This window comes from Lineus longissimus, chromosome 16 (genome assembly GCF_910592395.1).
Source record: "Lineus longissimus chromosome 16, tnLinLong1.2, whole genome shotgun sequence".
NCBI lineage: Eukaryota > Metazoa > Nemertea > Pilidiophora > Heteronemertea > Lineidae > Lineus > Lineus longissimus.
In genome coordinates this window covers 11,692,770-11,708,995 of record NC_088323.1, presented here as the reverse complement: position 1 = coordinate 11,708,995, position 16,226 = coordinate 11,692,770, and the positions used below count along the sequence as shown (strand labels likewise).

The window sequence follows — 16,226 nt, the reverse complement described above, 5'->3', positions numbered from 1 at the left end:
TTGTTGCACCATACCAAAGGAATTAATTGAAAGATCAAGACTGCAACAATCCTTTTTTAGTGTAGATTTTGAGGGAATAACCAGTTACCCCTATGTTGTAATCATGCACAAACTGGCCTGACTCGTCACAACCTACACTTCAAAGGAATTCAATGTTCAACTCTCATTTATTGGTCGTCCCAACATTGGGAGCTTTCATCCCCACCAGCCATATCAGATGGCCAACTGGTTTCCCTCACTCGACCAGAAAACTAGTCAAAAGATACGAAAGATGTTGAGATTCAGATTACATTTGCTTGTTGTCTGCTGGATTCTGACCATCCATATGCTGAGTTGTTGCAGTCCCAGAACCATCGCTATTTCTAGTATTTATGATGCACCTACTGTCACAACCTAATTCAGCTGGTTATTCAGGGTTATTTGCCTCTGATTTATCTGGTTATATCCTGGTGCAAACCTAATTTCTTAACATGACAAAATACTTTCACCAGGGATATGGTCTGCAATTTGCTGTTAGGCGAATTGCCCAATACTAGTTCTTTTTGGCATCGGTAACCAGGCTCCTGACTTGCTTAGTAGCATCGGTAAACTTCACATAATTGGACGCACTGTGATTTTTGACCAACTTCCTGTATAGTTTAGATCTCACATTTATGGCATGCTTGTCATGACGATTTACCCAGGGCTGGTCCCTGGAGTTAATTGACTTATCAAAATGAGGAATATTAGCATCAAAGATTGAATGTAAGGCTTCGGTAAACTGCTGACATGCAACATGAGAACTCTGGTGGTCCAAAATAGGATCCCAATCGAAATTTGCAACTGCCGCATTCAACACAGCCTTGTCTACCAAATTAAATTTCCAAACCTGCTTGACCACGGGTTCTTGAACACCTTGACTGAGGAAATCAACTTCAGTCACCGTTGAGCTATGATCTGACATTGAAATTGGAGCATGAACCTCCGTATTTAGTATAAACCCAGGGTTATTACAAAAAATTAAATCCAGACAAGACTTACTCGTGGCAGTAATTCTGGTCGGTTCGTCGATAGATTGAGACAATGAATGTTTGACCAACAAATCATACAGTGAACTACCTTCAGGGGTATTGATATCACCATTCCACCACAATTTACTTCAGGCATTGAAGTCGCCCCCAAACAGCACTAGGTCCGATTTGGCCTTTAGAACATTGTCGAGCATTGTGTCCATGTTAGAGGAGTACCGATCTCTCAACACTGGCGACTGAGATGGCGAACGATAAAAATTACCTAGGAGTAATGTTTTTCTATGGGTTTTAATTTCTACCCACATGCAGTCGTCTGCCAGTAGTGTCTCAAGTTCGGGGCGTCTCTTAAATGACAAGGATTCAGAAACAAAAATCAACAGACCTCGACCTTTCTTGTTATACAGTGATGGTTCAGGTTGGTGGTAGCCATCAAGATTGACACTGGATAGATTTAGATTACACCCAGCCTCACTGATACAGGCAATGTGGATATTATCTGATTTGAGCCTCAGCCCAAATTGATTAAGCCGATGACCATTTTCTGCCATCAGACTATTGATATTATTTTAAATTCACGCTGCACATAGACTTCATTATTCGGAATGTGATCTGCTGGGGCAGGACGTGTGCTCAAACGCTTTGGAGTACCTACTCGCAACTGCACTTCCTGAAACTTGGCCAGAAGCTCAGTGTAATCCTTCTTGAGGTTCATTAATTCTTCCATGACCTCCGGACGATCACCACCAGTGGCTCCTTCCTCCACTTCGTCTTCGTTCTGTGATCCAGGCATTTTGATGGCAACAATCCAGAAACAGGTACCACTCATTCCTGGGGACGAGGTTGACGATGAAATTTGCCATGCCACTTCCCATACATTGAGCAGTTCCAGTTCACCTGCACCCGAGGTTGCGAACACAATGTCAACCTACAGCCTACTTTCAACCGGGCATACAACGTCATCACAAGCTAAATACACGCAAGTTCGTGCTCATAACGGAGCATTATCGATAGTACTGTCTCTCCTAACGTCTACATACTTTAAATCAGTCTAAAAGCGTCGAGAACAACGATTATTAGCACCATTCTTTTCAGTCATCAAACAAAGAAAATCTCCGACGGCGATTCCGATCCATGAATCGCCTCAGCAAAAACATGTAATCCTACTTGAATCTCAGCATACAATTCTCAGTGTAAAAGTCAAATATCTCGGTGGGACCTCCAAATGTTAAATATATAAAGCGAACTCTGTTCTTGGTGTTACAAACGGTATAATTTCGGCATAATTTCAAGTAGGGTCACAATCATTTTCCAAAACAGCGTGTTTTCATTTTTAGACTGAGGTACGTCAGGATTTTGGGCCTTCTTAACTACCATACACATGTCAATGCATGTCAAGGGATTTGGGACCTGAGACGGACAATGTCGACCGTAACAACTTCACTCCCAAAATATACTACGGAACTCCATGAGAGGTTTAGAGCTCATGGCATCAATTTTTAAGACCCAAAAGGTACCAGAACAACCACAACCACAACCCATTTTTAAATGGTGGCATCTCTTCTATCGATCGGCCAATCAGCGGCACTGCTTGCAAAAAGTTGAGCCACCGCCAAATTTGAAATCGCCAAAATTCAGTCAATGTGCCTGCAGCGCCAACTGGCGGTGAAAACCATATTAATTCCATTAAAAGTAAAAAATGAAAAAATGTTAAAAAATATTCAGCCACATTTGAAAACAATATTTGCTCTGTGGACCGAGGTAAAAAGGGAAAGAAATCTACACGCGAAATGACCTCATTCTCTTAATACAGGTCGGATCGCGCTGATTTTTCGTTTTTTGAGTTCACCTTGGGCAACTCCTAATTTAGCACCATCAACGAAGTGGCTAGGCCTTCCCAATCAGAAATGTCCAATTTTGTCCACAGATGGGTCCCTAGATGGATGGATTGCAGGACGGACACCATTTGAACAGCTATTCTACTAGCTCCGCTGACTTTGTCAGCTGAGCTAAAAACTTATATAACATTAACACTACGATATGATTTAAGGATTATGCGTAAATTGTGCATAAATTGGCGGAAAAAAGACACGGAAACGGAACGGGAGCGCACATCCGTGTGGAAACGACAACAATCATCACCCGAGAACCCAACACTCCCCGTGGCGTTGCAACACAGCCGAGGAGGGTGACGTCACAGGAAACGTAAAGAAGAAAAAACCCGCGAAAAACCCACATGGCGAAGCGCGGACACTTATTTTACCTCATGTTACCCCCTCTAGTATTCAATGACATTGAAAAATTGTAAAATATCAAAATGTTGATACAATATCACGAATATTAAATGAGAATTTCTTTTCACTAAAGGTATAAGAAGTAACTCTAGTTTCCAGCAAAACTCAAAAACGTGGACAAAACAAAATTTAATCAACCGGGTATAATTTTTTTACTTTGGGGTCTTTTTTAATTCTCAAAATCAATTTCAACCATATGCCGCAAACAGAATCAAAATCGGTCCGTCTAATGCAGTGTTACAAATTATTTTAGATGCTGATATAAAGTCGAAAGGCACACACAAATGCTAACATACCATCCCCTATTGAAAGCGAAACTAACACGCCTTGTGGTATGTGGTTTGGGACTAAGGCCAAATACCTAGCTAACAACTAACAAAATCTTAGTTGACAACTACCTGGCAATGTTCTTAGCATGGTTTTATGAATAGGAAAATAGCAGCATACTATGGAGCAGCTAACTTGGTATTCGGCAGTCTGCTAAGGCCTAGTTGGCTGCTAGTTTAGCAGGGTTTTATGAATATGCCTATATGGGCCCTGGTGGCTAAACTCAAGAACAGACTACCCTAATAGAGAATGAAGGCGGAACACAGTAGTGGGCTAAATCAGTTTATTACCCGAGCATTTACTTACGTGTCAAGATGTTTCGACGGTGGGCCGCAAAAAGAGGCAGAAAACAGCATGCCCATAGTTTAAATAGATTCTGTAATCGACACACCAATCAAGGAATGGACGTGACCATCAGATATCAGATGCTGTCGTTGTTGTGCAGGCCGTCGGTGCTGCACTCATAAGGCTAATCGTTGCTGACTGCAGTGTCTGTGATGCCTTGGATGTTTCTGAAATCACAGAATACATACACAACTTAAAATCGGCCGTAAAAGATAAGATAACAGCAATTACATATAATATCTTACATTTTACTAGGAAATTCAGAAATGTGGAGGCATAAATTCATAATTTACGGCATTCTGTGGACACCTACATTGTGTTCTATGTCGGAGTTGTTGGAGAGTCGCAGCGTTTTTTCTTTGCCTTCCTGCTTTTGACACTTTTTTTCTCTTCATCTTAAAACATACAAAAATTACCATGATTAAAACTATGCCATGTAAAACTAAAAATATCAGCCATTTTCACAAAAATGGACAATATAACGGTAAAGAATGGTCAACACTGTAACTGCCACCAACTGGATTCCAATGAAATCAAAAGCAACTAAGCACAGAAGAGTACTTCTCAATAAGCTGGACACATTCATTTGCAGTCGATAATTGATTATTAAAGAACTATTAGTAATTATGTGGTCAAATTGTCGACTCCGTTATAATTTGTTAGCATGCAAGTCAAATGTCAATCGTTATTTATTTATTTCTATTATGCGTACACATAGTGTGTACAATTGAAAAAACAGGTGGAATTCCGTGCAGTGTGCGTATATACCGGTAGTCGTAGTTCCACCAATCATAAAACCCCGTGTTTTTTCAAGACCCGTGTCTTCGCCGTGTGTCAAAAAACCCGGGGCGCACTTTCACCTATCAGTGGTGTTAGATAATGGTTAATAGCCCCGGCGACAGGTGCGCTGTAGGTAGGGAGCTCTCCTGTGTTTCTTTCCCATTGGAGGGGAATTTCGCATGCGCAATACTGAGGCAACTACACCGCGCCATCTGTCGCCGGATCTTAGAACTTGCAATTGCCGTGTCTATTCAGATTCCACCTATCAAAAAACCTGTGTTGAACACGGGTCTAAATTAGCCCCTGATTAGCCCCATCGAGCTCGATGGGGCTAATAGACACGGGGATTTGACACACGGGTCTATTTAGACACAGCAATTCATAGGTGTAAGCGCAAAAGACACGGGGATTTGATAGGTGGAAGTACGACTTATGTGACCCGTCACAGCAAAACCAGGCGCATGTCGCACAGAAGATGAGCCTAAATGACACCAGGAGATAATGGAAGAAATTGATGTGCTCATATTTCACAAAAGGCAGACAATAGAGAAATGAACAAACAGTCCGTCTAAACCTGGCAAGCTCAGAGTGACATGCGCCTGGTTTTTCTGTGACAGGTCATATATACATGTTGGTGCGATGTGAAAAAGTACACTAGGGTACAAAGATTACATTATATTTTGATTATGAACAGGCCAGCCAGGTAATCCCATCTTTCATTTCATTTCTTTCAAATATCCTGCAATCTCCTCTGTCCCTCATCATTAATATTTCTTTTCCAAGTGTCATTAGTTTAGACCTCATACAGCTGCCTAATCTCGTCTACCTTGAGTAGGATATGCTTATCAATACCAAGTCGTCCACAAATCACATTTAAGTTTCTCCCCACATTTGATCGAATACCATTATTTGCAAGAGTTGCACAAGTTCTTACAAGTTCGTTCTCACTCTTCAGAGCAGTTATGATAATGTATCCCAGGTGGTTAGCCCTATCTTCAGCCTCAAGTCGGTTGTTGCACCATTGTATAAACATGTCTAGCCTTTCTGTGCTAAAGATTAAGAATAATGAAATGCCCAGTGGCCATTGACTGTGCTCACCATATAGATATTTGGTGGTTAGGAATTCATCCTGGTTAAGAAACATTCAACATGTATACTATATAGGTCAAACCAAGTCGGTATGATATGTGATGTATCATTGCTTGGAGTACCAACCATTAAAATATCATCGAAAATAAGTCACTAATGAAATGCCCAGTGGCCATTGACTCTGCTCACCATATAGATATTTGGTGGTTAGGAATTCAACCAGGTCAAGAAACATTGTGCATGTATAGTATATAGGTCAAACCAAAGTCGGTATGACATGTGATGTATCGTTGCTGTTGAGACAAGATGGGTAAATCCAAAGAGCACAGCCAAGACCTTAGAAGACGTGTGGTTGATCTTCACAAGGCAGGGTCCTCACTAGGCAACATTGCTAGGCAGTTGAATCTACCCAGGTCTTCCGTTCAGACCATCGTCAAGAAGTATAGGGACCTCGGGACCACATTAACCAAGCCAAGGAGCGGAAAAAAACGGAAACTGACCCCCAAAGGTAAACAGACCGTGGTGCGCAAGGTGAAGATCAACCCCAGGTCAACAAAAAATGATTTCCAAGATAGCCACCTAATGATATGGCACCAAATAAATAAAAAATCAAGAAATGTAAGATACAAGTCAGAAAAGACAAAAGGGAAAAGATAAAAAATAATAAAATAAAAAAAATATTTTTGGCTGTCCCTGACCGGGGTTTGAACTCACGGCCTTTGGATTGCCACAACACGAAAAACACAAAACATGCAATTTCGGCCATATCTGTGTCTGCGTTGTGACCTCTGTGACCTTGACAAGTAGGTCAAATTAAAAACCCATATGATATATGATGTATCCTTGCTATGAGTACCTACCACAAAAGTTTTATCGAAAACAAGTCATCAATAAGCGAGATATCACACTTTTTAGATATCCACATTCGACCCCCAGGTGGCCAAATTGAGAATCAGATCGGACCAATATTCAGCACAAGAGGTTATCTGATATAGGGGGTTATATGTACCAAGTTTCAAGTTCATAGCAGACGACGGACACTGCGGTATTGTATAGACTCCCCAACGGTGAGCCAATAAGTGAGATATTGCATTTTTTACCCTTTTTAGTTTTGGCCTCCTGGTGGCCAAGTTAAGAAACAGTTGGAAGAATTTGGTACTTTCTAACAGAAATGGTAGCCAAGAAAAGCTCTACATGATACAACATCTGTCTTCACAAAGGTGGTAGACCTTTACTAAAGATTTAGGGGTATCCGAATTTGGATATGGGGTATCTAAATTCTGAAAGGGTATCTGAATGGTTTATGCCTGTTTCGCCTATTCCTGTTTCGCCTATTCCTGTTTCGCCTACAAAATTCCTGTTTCGCCTATTCCTGTTTCGCCTATTCCTGTTTCGCCTACTTTCCAGTACCCCTACAATAAATCGACTCTCCCAGGGGGAACCTTAGGGATGCATGTCCATTTTATGGGGAAAACGTGAGGGGACAATTGGATGATGTTAACGATGTGATGACAATTTGACTAATCAAATGCCATCAACTTTGTTAACAAACCATGCCATGACCGTTTTGAAAGAGTCACCTTGAAAGCGGGGACAGTCCGGGACTTATTTGACCATATGACCATACTGACACACAGTAAAAACTAATAGATTAAGTAGAGTAAAGCAGTCGCTTATTTTATAAAAACAGGAATTCATGACTTTTTGATAAAAATACATAATACTGTACATTCTCATAATTATTTGATCAAAATCAGCTGTAAAACCCATGTCATAGTAAAGAACAATGTAGCTATAGGTATTCTTTCTATTACGAAGCCAGTTACTGACTAAGACAAAAGAAAGAGAATCAACAATACAAAATGCAGGCCTAAGAAACCTTTCTCAAATCTGATGAAAGGGTAAAATTTTCTTACTATTTTATTTCTTGCCTTTTAAAATAAGCTAAAACATAAGCCGATGCAAGCTATGTATAATTTTCCAAAGTTATTCCGAATAATACTGAAATAATTGACATGTCGCTAAATCCATTATTTCAGACTTTATTCTTAATGATAGCCTTTAACACTATAGTAAGGGACGATTCATATTCCTACGTCTGTGGGGAGGTTAGCAATACATTTGAATAGGCGAAACAGGAATAGGCGAAACAGGAATTAGGCGAAACAGGAATAGGCGGAACAGGAATAGGCGAAACAGGAATACACCATCTGAATTCTGATATGTATCCAAATTCTAACATTTCGGGAACTGAATTTAGAGAAGGATAAAGTCTCAAGCATATATTCACAGAGCTACCGGTATTGATTTTTCATCAATTGAGAGAAGGATAAAAAATCAAACATTAAAATATTCAAAGAGCTATCAAAGGGGCCTATTGATTGTTCGTCAATTATTATTTGAGGCAAAGTAACCTAGGTGTATATTTCTTTCTCCTCGCGTCATCTTTCAGATATTGTCTTGATATGCACGAGAAAAGAACCCAGGCTCATTTTTGATGCTATTCCGAGCAAGTTCGCCCATGACATATATGCATGACAGGCCGGCTTATTAATATCATAAACCGCGAGATGCGGAATGCCAAACCATGCGCCACAGGATGTATTGCAAATACAGAACCTGAAAAGGCGAAGCGGCGGGGTCATCCCTATGTTCCCCGGTAGGCCTACCTATGTTCCCCCATATAGTTTTTATGATACAGTGTAGAGTGTTTGTACCAATTTAAAGCAAAGGCGCGTGCACCTTGGCCTTTAAGTCACGAAACAATGAATCTATGCTGAGTAAAAATGTCTTTTAATACAAACAAAAAATACTGAAACTCTGCGTTTTGGGGGATTTCTGTGAATTGCAATTCCCTGGAATTCAGTGACTTCATTCTGTGAGGTCTTTCCAGGAATTTGTGGAAACAAACCTTATCACAAAAAACACTTTACTTTTCTTTGCGGACATAGGTACTGGGAACATAGGTACCTGGGGAACATAGGTACCGGGGAACAGAGGTACCGGGGAACATAGATTGTACCTCTTCGGGGAACATAGGTACCGGGGAACATAGGTATGCTCCCGAATATTCATGAGACCGAGGCTGTAGTAGGGAGCTATCCTTGTTTTGATTGGCCCATTGCAATGTGTGGCATGTAACCTAATTTATAGGTTATTGCTGTACGATGTGTGGAATGTAACCTAATTTATAGCCTAGTTTCAATGGTCAGACTATCCCGCGCTATTTTTTGGGATGACCAGACATTCACCAAGTGCATGCTCGGTGTTATCGGTCAATCATGTGTATGGTGACTTGTGCCGCCAGGCGTAACAATAAAATAATTTTGACACATGCAGCATCCTGAACCTTGTGTAATTATACTCACAGTAGGCCCTATATCTTGATAAGTTACAAAAACCTTCGTGGCACCGATGGCATGCAGTAGCATGTAACCTTTGTATTGTCTTCGGCCCTACTATCATTGAATGGAGAAATGGACAGCAGCGTTAGAAATAGAAATGGAGATTGTCATGGTCCAGGGAAGTAGAAAATCTTGTGGAAGAAAATTATGATTACTCATCTCACGGTTTATAATAAGCCTGATAGATAGGCCTACCAGGTGTTCAGCCAGTAGCCTACCGAGTGATCCCGATATAGGAATTAACTTGGCGACAACTTAAGAGGCTGTGGTCACTGCAGGTCAGTGTGGATAAGCGGAAGATCATGCCGTGGTGGGATGTAATCAAACGTTTGTTGATGTCAGCCACGAACTTGCTCCCTTTTACTTGGTTACTCCAAGCTCCAACATCATGACATTGGCAACAAACTGTCAAACATGTCATGTGTGTCACTCATTGTGTGTGGCAAAAAAAAATTCAAACAAACCATTAGCCTAATGGTTTGTTTGAATTTTTTGCCACATTATTATTAGGTACCTGATACCCTACACGTCATTTACCAGCACTATATTATACGATTACGACTTTGTAACCACTTTGAAAATATTACTAGTCTATTGGCCTTGACTATTGGCCTACCTGCTGAAGTGAAATGTTGTACAAAATGCTGTGGGACAAAAGTTTTCTTCACAGCCCAACACGCCGCTTTTTTATAGCCAACACTCTTGAATGAACGCAAACTCGCCCCAGTGCCGAAATTTAAATAACTGCAAGAAACGAAATCAGCGCCTCTAACTTGGGTCTTATGAAAAGTTTGGAATGAACGCCAATGCAGTGCTGCCATCTTACCTAAATAAATCAACTGTTTTTACGTTCAGCTCTTCGGTGTTTCAGGTGTGTAGGAGGTACATTTAAAGGAACACAAAGATCGAACATGTCGAAATATTGACATGATTATTTTGGATCAATTCTTTCATACTTTATGAGCAAGTGGAGACCAAGAACGTGGGTATATATATTCTTTATTCCTTAGAGATTCTAAATCTGTAATTCCGAACTGTACACTGTAAGGCAAGAGTTTGTTTACGATAATGCTGTGTGAAGGTACATACTTATGGCAAGCCAAAGCGGAATTTATTCAAGACTTTAGAATAACCATTCAAGAAGTTAAATATAAGTTCAAGAAGGAAATATATGTTCAAGACTAAAATATGTTCAACCTTGAATCAAATGTTTTCAACCTTAAATAAAATATGTTCAACCTTGAACAAAATATGTTCAACCTTGAATAAAATATGTCCAACCTTGAACAAAATATATTCAACCTTGAACAAAATATATTCAAGACTCACGTGACCATATTCAAGACTCACGTGACCATATTCAAGACGCACGTGACCACAAAATTGATGACGTAGAGCGTAGAATCTGTGGTACTTCTGATGCGTTCTGTTTCACGACGTGATTGATTGCCTGTATAGCCTTAACACTCAAACATGTCAAAAGACAACGAGAATCCGATACAGTGGTATGAAAGGTGAGAGGCATTGCGCATTTTGAACCTATAATTTGCCTGATATGTCTGTGAAACATGTATCGACTCTGACATTCACTCGGCATCCATGTCATGATGTGTAGGATTACAGTACATGTCAGGTGTAGGCGGCTAGGTACGTGTACAACCATGTGTCAAAACCTTCGTGCGAACAATTCGAGCTCCGAAACGCAACACCAGTACCATGGGTTCGGGAAAGTCTGGACGCGGGTTCGGGAAAGTCCGTAAAGCATCAAAACATGAGCAACTACGTCATCAATTTTGTGGTCACGTGCGTCTTGAATATGGTCACGTGAGTCTTGAATATATTTTGTTCAAGGTTGAATATATTTTGTTCAAGGTTGGACATATTTTATTCAAGGTTGAACATATTTTATTCAAGGTTGAACATATTTTATTCAAGGTTGAAAACATTTGATTCAAGGTTGAACATATTTTAGTCTTGAACATATATTTCCTTCTTGAACTTATATTTAACTTCTTGAATGGTAATTCTAAAGTCTTGAATAAATTCCGCTTTGGCTTGCCATACATACTACATAGGCCTAGTACATAGTTTTTAAACCGCACCGACTAGACGTTTTATCGCTCCGCATGCACACAGCACCATATGATCAATTACGTCCCGGAAGGAACCCGATCATTATAAGGATGAAGAAGATGAAGACGGTGTGTAGCCCTGTTGGCCTGTAGTGTAGCCTTGCACTTACAGTACTCGTAGCCTATCGAATAGTAATATCTTGGGAAGGCTCAGGCCTTGATAGCATGATAGGGAGCTCTTCGTTAGTAGGGCTGGTGAGCGAGCAAGAAGATTCTGGTGGTGGTGGGTAGAGGGGGGGGGGTGATATAGTTAGGATGATGCCATCATGGCCTTTGACCCAATTAGGCCAATAGACGCTGACGCAGTAGGCCTATAGAAAGTAGCCAGGTGGGGAGATGACATTATTTGATTAATTACATAGTAGGCCTATTTGCAAAATGTAAAAAATTGTAGTGGTGTCGGACTTTAAACGCAAATGCATGTTATCGGCATGTAAGGTAATCTAATCCGGCTCATTTTGTTGATGCCAGAAAAGTCTAAGAAGCGTGAATAGTTTGAGGTTAGTGCGTGTGTTTGGGTTAGTGCGCATGCGCTTTCTACGGAAAATTGAAATGGCTTGTGTTGTGGACGAGTGGTTTCACTTCAGGTTTCACGGTAGGATTTAGTCATGGAACTGGGGAAATAAATATTGAGACCAATGTACTTTCAAGATTACTGCATTATAAATGGGACCACACCGTCGACATCCTCCCACACCCCATGACATTGACGAAATCATCGTCGAAACGGGCAGCCCCGGACCGATCATGTTTGTGCGCATGCGTACTATGGAAAAGTGACTCAGACTCGAAATCTTTTGCAGACTTTTGCCAGTTCAAAGCACGATATCTTCGCGGAAAGAGAAAAAAAATCTCTGGCAGCGATGTAGATTGTTGTTCAATGCATTTCGATTCGCACCAGGGTATCATCACACTTTGATTCGCCCCTGTTTTGACGAAATCTCCAACGGAACAGCGGCTATTCTGCGTAAAAATCATCAGACCTGCATTGTTTTGGAAAAAGAAAATCTCTTCCCTGGTAAATTGCTGTGCATCGGCGTATACGATTCACGTGCAAAAATTTCACCAGGGCGTGGAGGTTTTCTGGTTCGGGTGAACTTTTTTTGTTGACGGTATATACACTCTAACCATATATAGCTCGCTTAAGACTAATAATAATAAGAGCTCCCTATAATTAGTATACCCTAACCCAGAGTTTTCGGAACAAGCTGGGTTTGGTTATTTGAGCTTATTTAGTTAGTAAGGAGCAGTGAGTTTGGCCATATGGAGGGTGTTCTCGACTTGTAGGGTTGTATTTGTGGGTTTGGGGTGGCAATGGTGGATGGTTTTTCTCCTGTGGTGATCATAGGGCTTTAATGATGTGGAAGCTCTCACACGATACTGCACATGTAAAGTGATTTAAGGTTAAATATGAGTTGATTAGGAGCTGTTTATACTGACATTCAGTTTTGTTGTAGAGTTTGTAAAAAGGGAAAGTTTTATTTGGACAGTTTGAGGTTTGGAGGTGAGAGGTGAGAGGATGCATTGCTTATGAAGGCAATGCGTCCTCTCACATTGTGCTGCAGATGTTAAATGGATGAAGCGGATACAAGTTGATTGGTTCTGTTTGTACTCACATTCAGATAGAAATGTCGTGGAATATCGGACAGTTGTGGTTGACGAGAAGAAGGATGCATTGATGTGATTTTGTCCCTGCTGCATTTGGGCACTGGAATGTGCTGTATGCACTGACTTCATAATTGCAAGAAGTTTGGTGCATGTCATGTTGTGGAACTTTCTGGCATGAAACATTGCACTTGTGAATGTTTTTGGGTATGATACGGCTGCTTCAAATCGTTGACCAAATCATGAAATGAGCAGAGTGAATGCCGGTCGGGCCTAGGCCCACACTAGTACTACTTACTTGACTTCAAGCTCGGTGTCATTAATTACTACAAGCCGCCCAAAGAATACACACGCATTCCTAATGGCTTATGTCACTTGAAACATGGCTCTTTCCACAAACTTACCAGTTACAAGGCGCAAACACCGAAAGTACCGGCCGCTGTGGCTGTCATATTTTACCGCACGATGACATGAGCATACACGTGCATACACGAGGTGTACAACGTCATAAAATCGTGTGTGGTGCAACGTCACAAAATTGTGCAATGTCTGCGTCGTCATCGGATCTTGCTTAAAATTATCAGTTCACAATTTCAGACGCGTCATCAGTTTTGATATTCACCGATAAAATCCTTTTTTTCTTCTAAGTCAAATTTCGTCCGCGCTCCTTTTCACCGTAAACTACCTTGAAAATTATTTTGCTAACTATTCCATGCGGTTAAACCGATTGGAGCGGGTTCTATCATAGATAACTGGAGGTCGAAATCCACAACCAGGAATATGACTTATGAAACCATTTGAATTGAAGCAGTCCGCAAAAGCCTTCGTCGTGAGGTGGTGCCACCTGTCGGTGGTTCCGGGACCATTGCGTCTAGTTCAGAAATGTTGCAAATTGCATCGTGTCCCAGCATTCTAGAGTTAACCCAAAGGATAAGACGATGCTATCATGTTGTTCAAAGCATTAAACTCGAGTTTTAGAACTCATCGTTGTGGATAGGCCGTCGCCATCTATCGTTGGACTTGCTGGATGTGAGTCATTTGATCTAATACGATTAGTAGACTCTGTTGAAAGCCCGATTCAGAGCCGCTTACAGCATTGCTGGAGGAGTATACAGATGTCTTCGATGGATTGGGAAAATTCGAAGGTCAATACCACATTGAGATTGATTCATCTGCAACGCCAGTGGCGCATGCGCTGAGAAAAGTCTCGCTTAGTATCCATTTAAACCTTTAAAAGAAACTTTGGAAAGGTTAACGTCAATTGGAGTGGTGGCAAAAGTTGATGAGCGTACAGATTGGGTGCAAGTAGTAGTTGGAAAAAAATCCGGGGATTTTTGTATCCAAAAGAACTCAACAAGGTATTCAAAAGTGGGCATCATAAGATTCCAACAGCAGATGACATTGCACATAAGTTGTCTGGAATGAATCTCTTCTCAATTGTCGACATGAAAGATGGCTAATGGCATATTGAGCTAGATGAAGTCAGTTTGGCTCTGTACATGTACATTTAATTTAATACTGGGGCGTTTCAAGATCAGTGGCGCTTTTTTCAAAAAAACCCGTAACGGGGGTCTAGCTCAGATATTTGTGCATGCAGAGATGATCTTTTCAGCTTTTCACCTTTCCTAGGGGTTATATTTGATGGCCCCGCACTGAAAATTGTGCTAAGATCGGCCAATTTTTTTCTACAGCTCAATTTGTGTCCCGTACATAATCCATTTTGACCATTTTTGTGTCATCCTGGAGAAAATGTCAAAGTTTGGGAGCTTTGGTATAAAACATGTGACCAGATAGAGAGTTAGGATTGGCGTTTTCTCATCCAGACTTGACTGAATTTGATACCCAGGAATTTCTGTGATAACTTGTGTACTATTTTTCAAGTTATGATTTTTTTATTGAAGGGGTATCTTCGTAACACCCTTACCTGTTTTTAACTGACTTCAACAAACACCTCAGGATATACCTTCCCAAGTATTTCTATGACAGAGATTTCCTTTCTTGTAGTAAGAAATGACCATGACTATGTGCTGCAACTGCTCTGATTTTCAAGAGATGAGTAAATTTTTTATATCATGACTTTTAAAAATGGGATGTGGCGTGTCCCGTTCATAACCAAAATATTCTCCCTTTTTCACCAGTGTATTTTCATGATTGATTGTTGAGCAAATTCATTAAAATAATTCCTGAGTATGCCTTTATGACTGTTCTTAGATTTGAAGAAAGAAATGAATTAAAAACTGTTTATATGTTACCCTGAAAAATCTGTGAAGTTCAAAAAGCATGGATGTCCCGTACATAACCAGATTTCAGAAATATCGACCATCTTAAAGTGAAAATATATAATGTTAAAATTGGGATTAGCACTGTTGTTTTTTGGTCACTTACTGGGTATACCACTAACTTGTAGGTTTGGTAGTATTTTGTTGATATCTGTGAAGCATGATTGTTTAAAATCAGAGACAAGTTAAAAACAAGTACTTTTTACTGGTATTTTGCCATGTCCCGTACATAACCACTATAAGATTCTGCACATTTCCTTGCTGTTTAGATGAAGATGTTTTACTTTTCTGATAAGTTATATAAAAATAATAAGACAAAGAAAAAATATCAAAAATATTCATGCCAGTGGTATACATTGGACATGTACCAGGCATAATAAGAATGCACTGTCCCGTACATAACTTGGATGTGAGGAAAGTTATGTACGGGACATATTAACTGTTCTTTCAAATGCTGCTAACCTTTCAAGAAATTCTCATAAGTTGTGTTTTTAAATAGTAGTATGTGTCATAAAGAACAAAACTTCATCTAAATTGGACAGTTTATGTAACTCAGTTTTTTTCAGAGTTCGTGGAAAAAAAGGAACCATTCATGAATTTTCCGATATTCCGCCACATACCATAACTAAGTTTCAATAGGTATAATAGGTTAATGTGGTCTCATTTCAAAGCTTTGTCAGTAAACTATCAAATTCATTCAAATTATGCAAGATGCTGCAATTTGTATACTGACTTCTCACCTCTGACATTTTATCATAGCATTGGTGGAACTGTCCCGTACATAACCGTGATGTAAAATGATAATTAGCTGCTGTTTATACAATTTTTCTAAATTTTTTCTCTCGTATTTTGCCAGTATTTCTTTACGTGTGATAGATATAAATGTTTAGATCTTAAAATAACATTTAAGTTCTGTTTCAAAGACTTTTACATGTTTTTAAAACCCTTTCCAAGGAAGAAGATT

The 16,226-nt window shown here is 40.1% G+C and overlaps 1 protein-coding gene and 1 long non-coding RNA gene across 3 annotated transcripts in view; one reads left to right on the top strand and one right to left on the bottom strand.

Annotated features, from left to right (window-relative positions):
• LOC135500258 (uncharacterized) overlaps positions 1-10,036 on the bottom strand; it is a 103,659-nt gene extending 93,623 nt beyond the window's left edge. For both annotated transcript variants that reach the window (XR_010449406.1, XR_010449407.1), the window contains exons 1-3: positions 9,863-10,036; positions 4,287-4,368; positions 3,935-4,140 (exon numbers count right to left, since the gene is read on the bottom strand). This is a non-coding gene — a long non-coding RNA (uncharacterized LOC135500258). The remainder of the gene's footprint in view (positions 1-3,934; positions 4,141-4,286; positions 4,369-9,862) is intronic.
• Positions 10,037-10,151: 115 nt separating this feature from the next.
• The window catches only part of LOC135500905 (calpain-1 catalytic subunit-like), a 90,504-nt gene continuing 84,429 nt past the window's right edge, over positions 10,152-16,226 (top strand). Inside the window, exon 1 of the mRNA XM_064792624.1 lies at positions 10,152-10,232. The gene's annotated coding sequence lies outside the window, so the exon portion shown is untranslated. The remainder of the gene's footprint in view (positions 10,233-16,226) is intronic.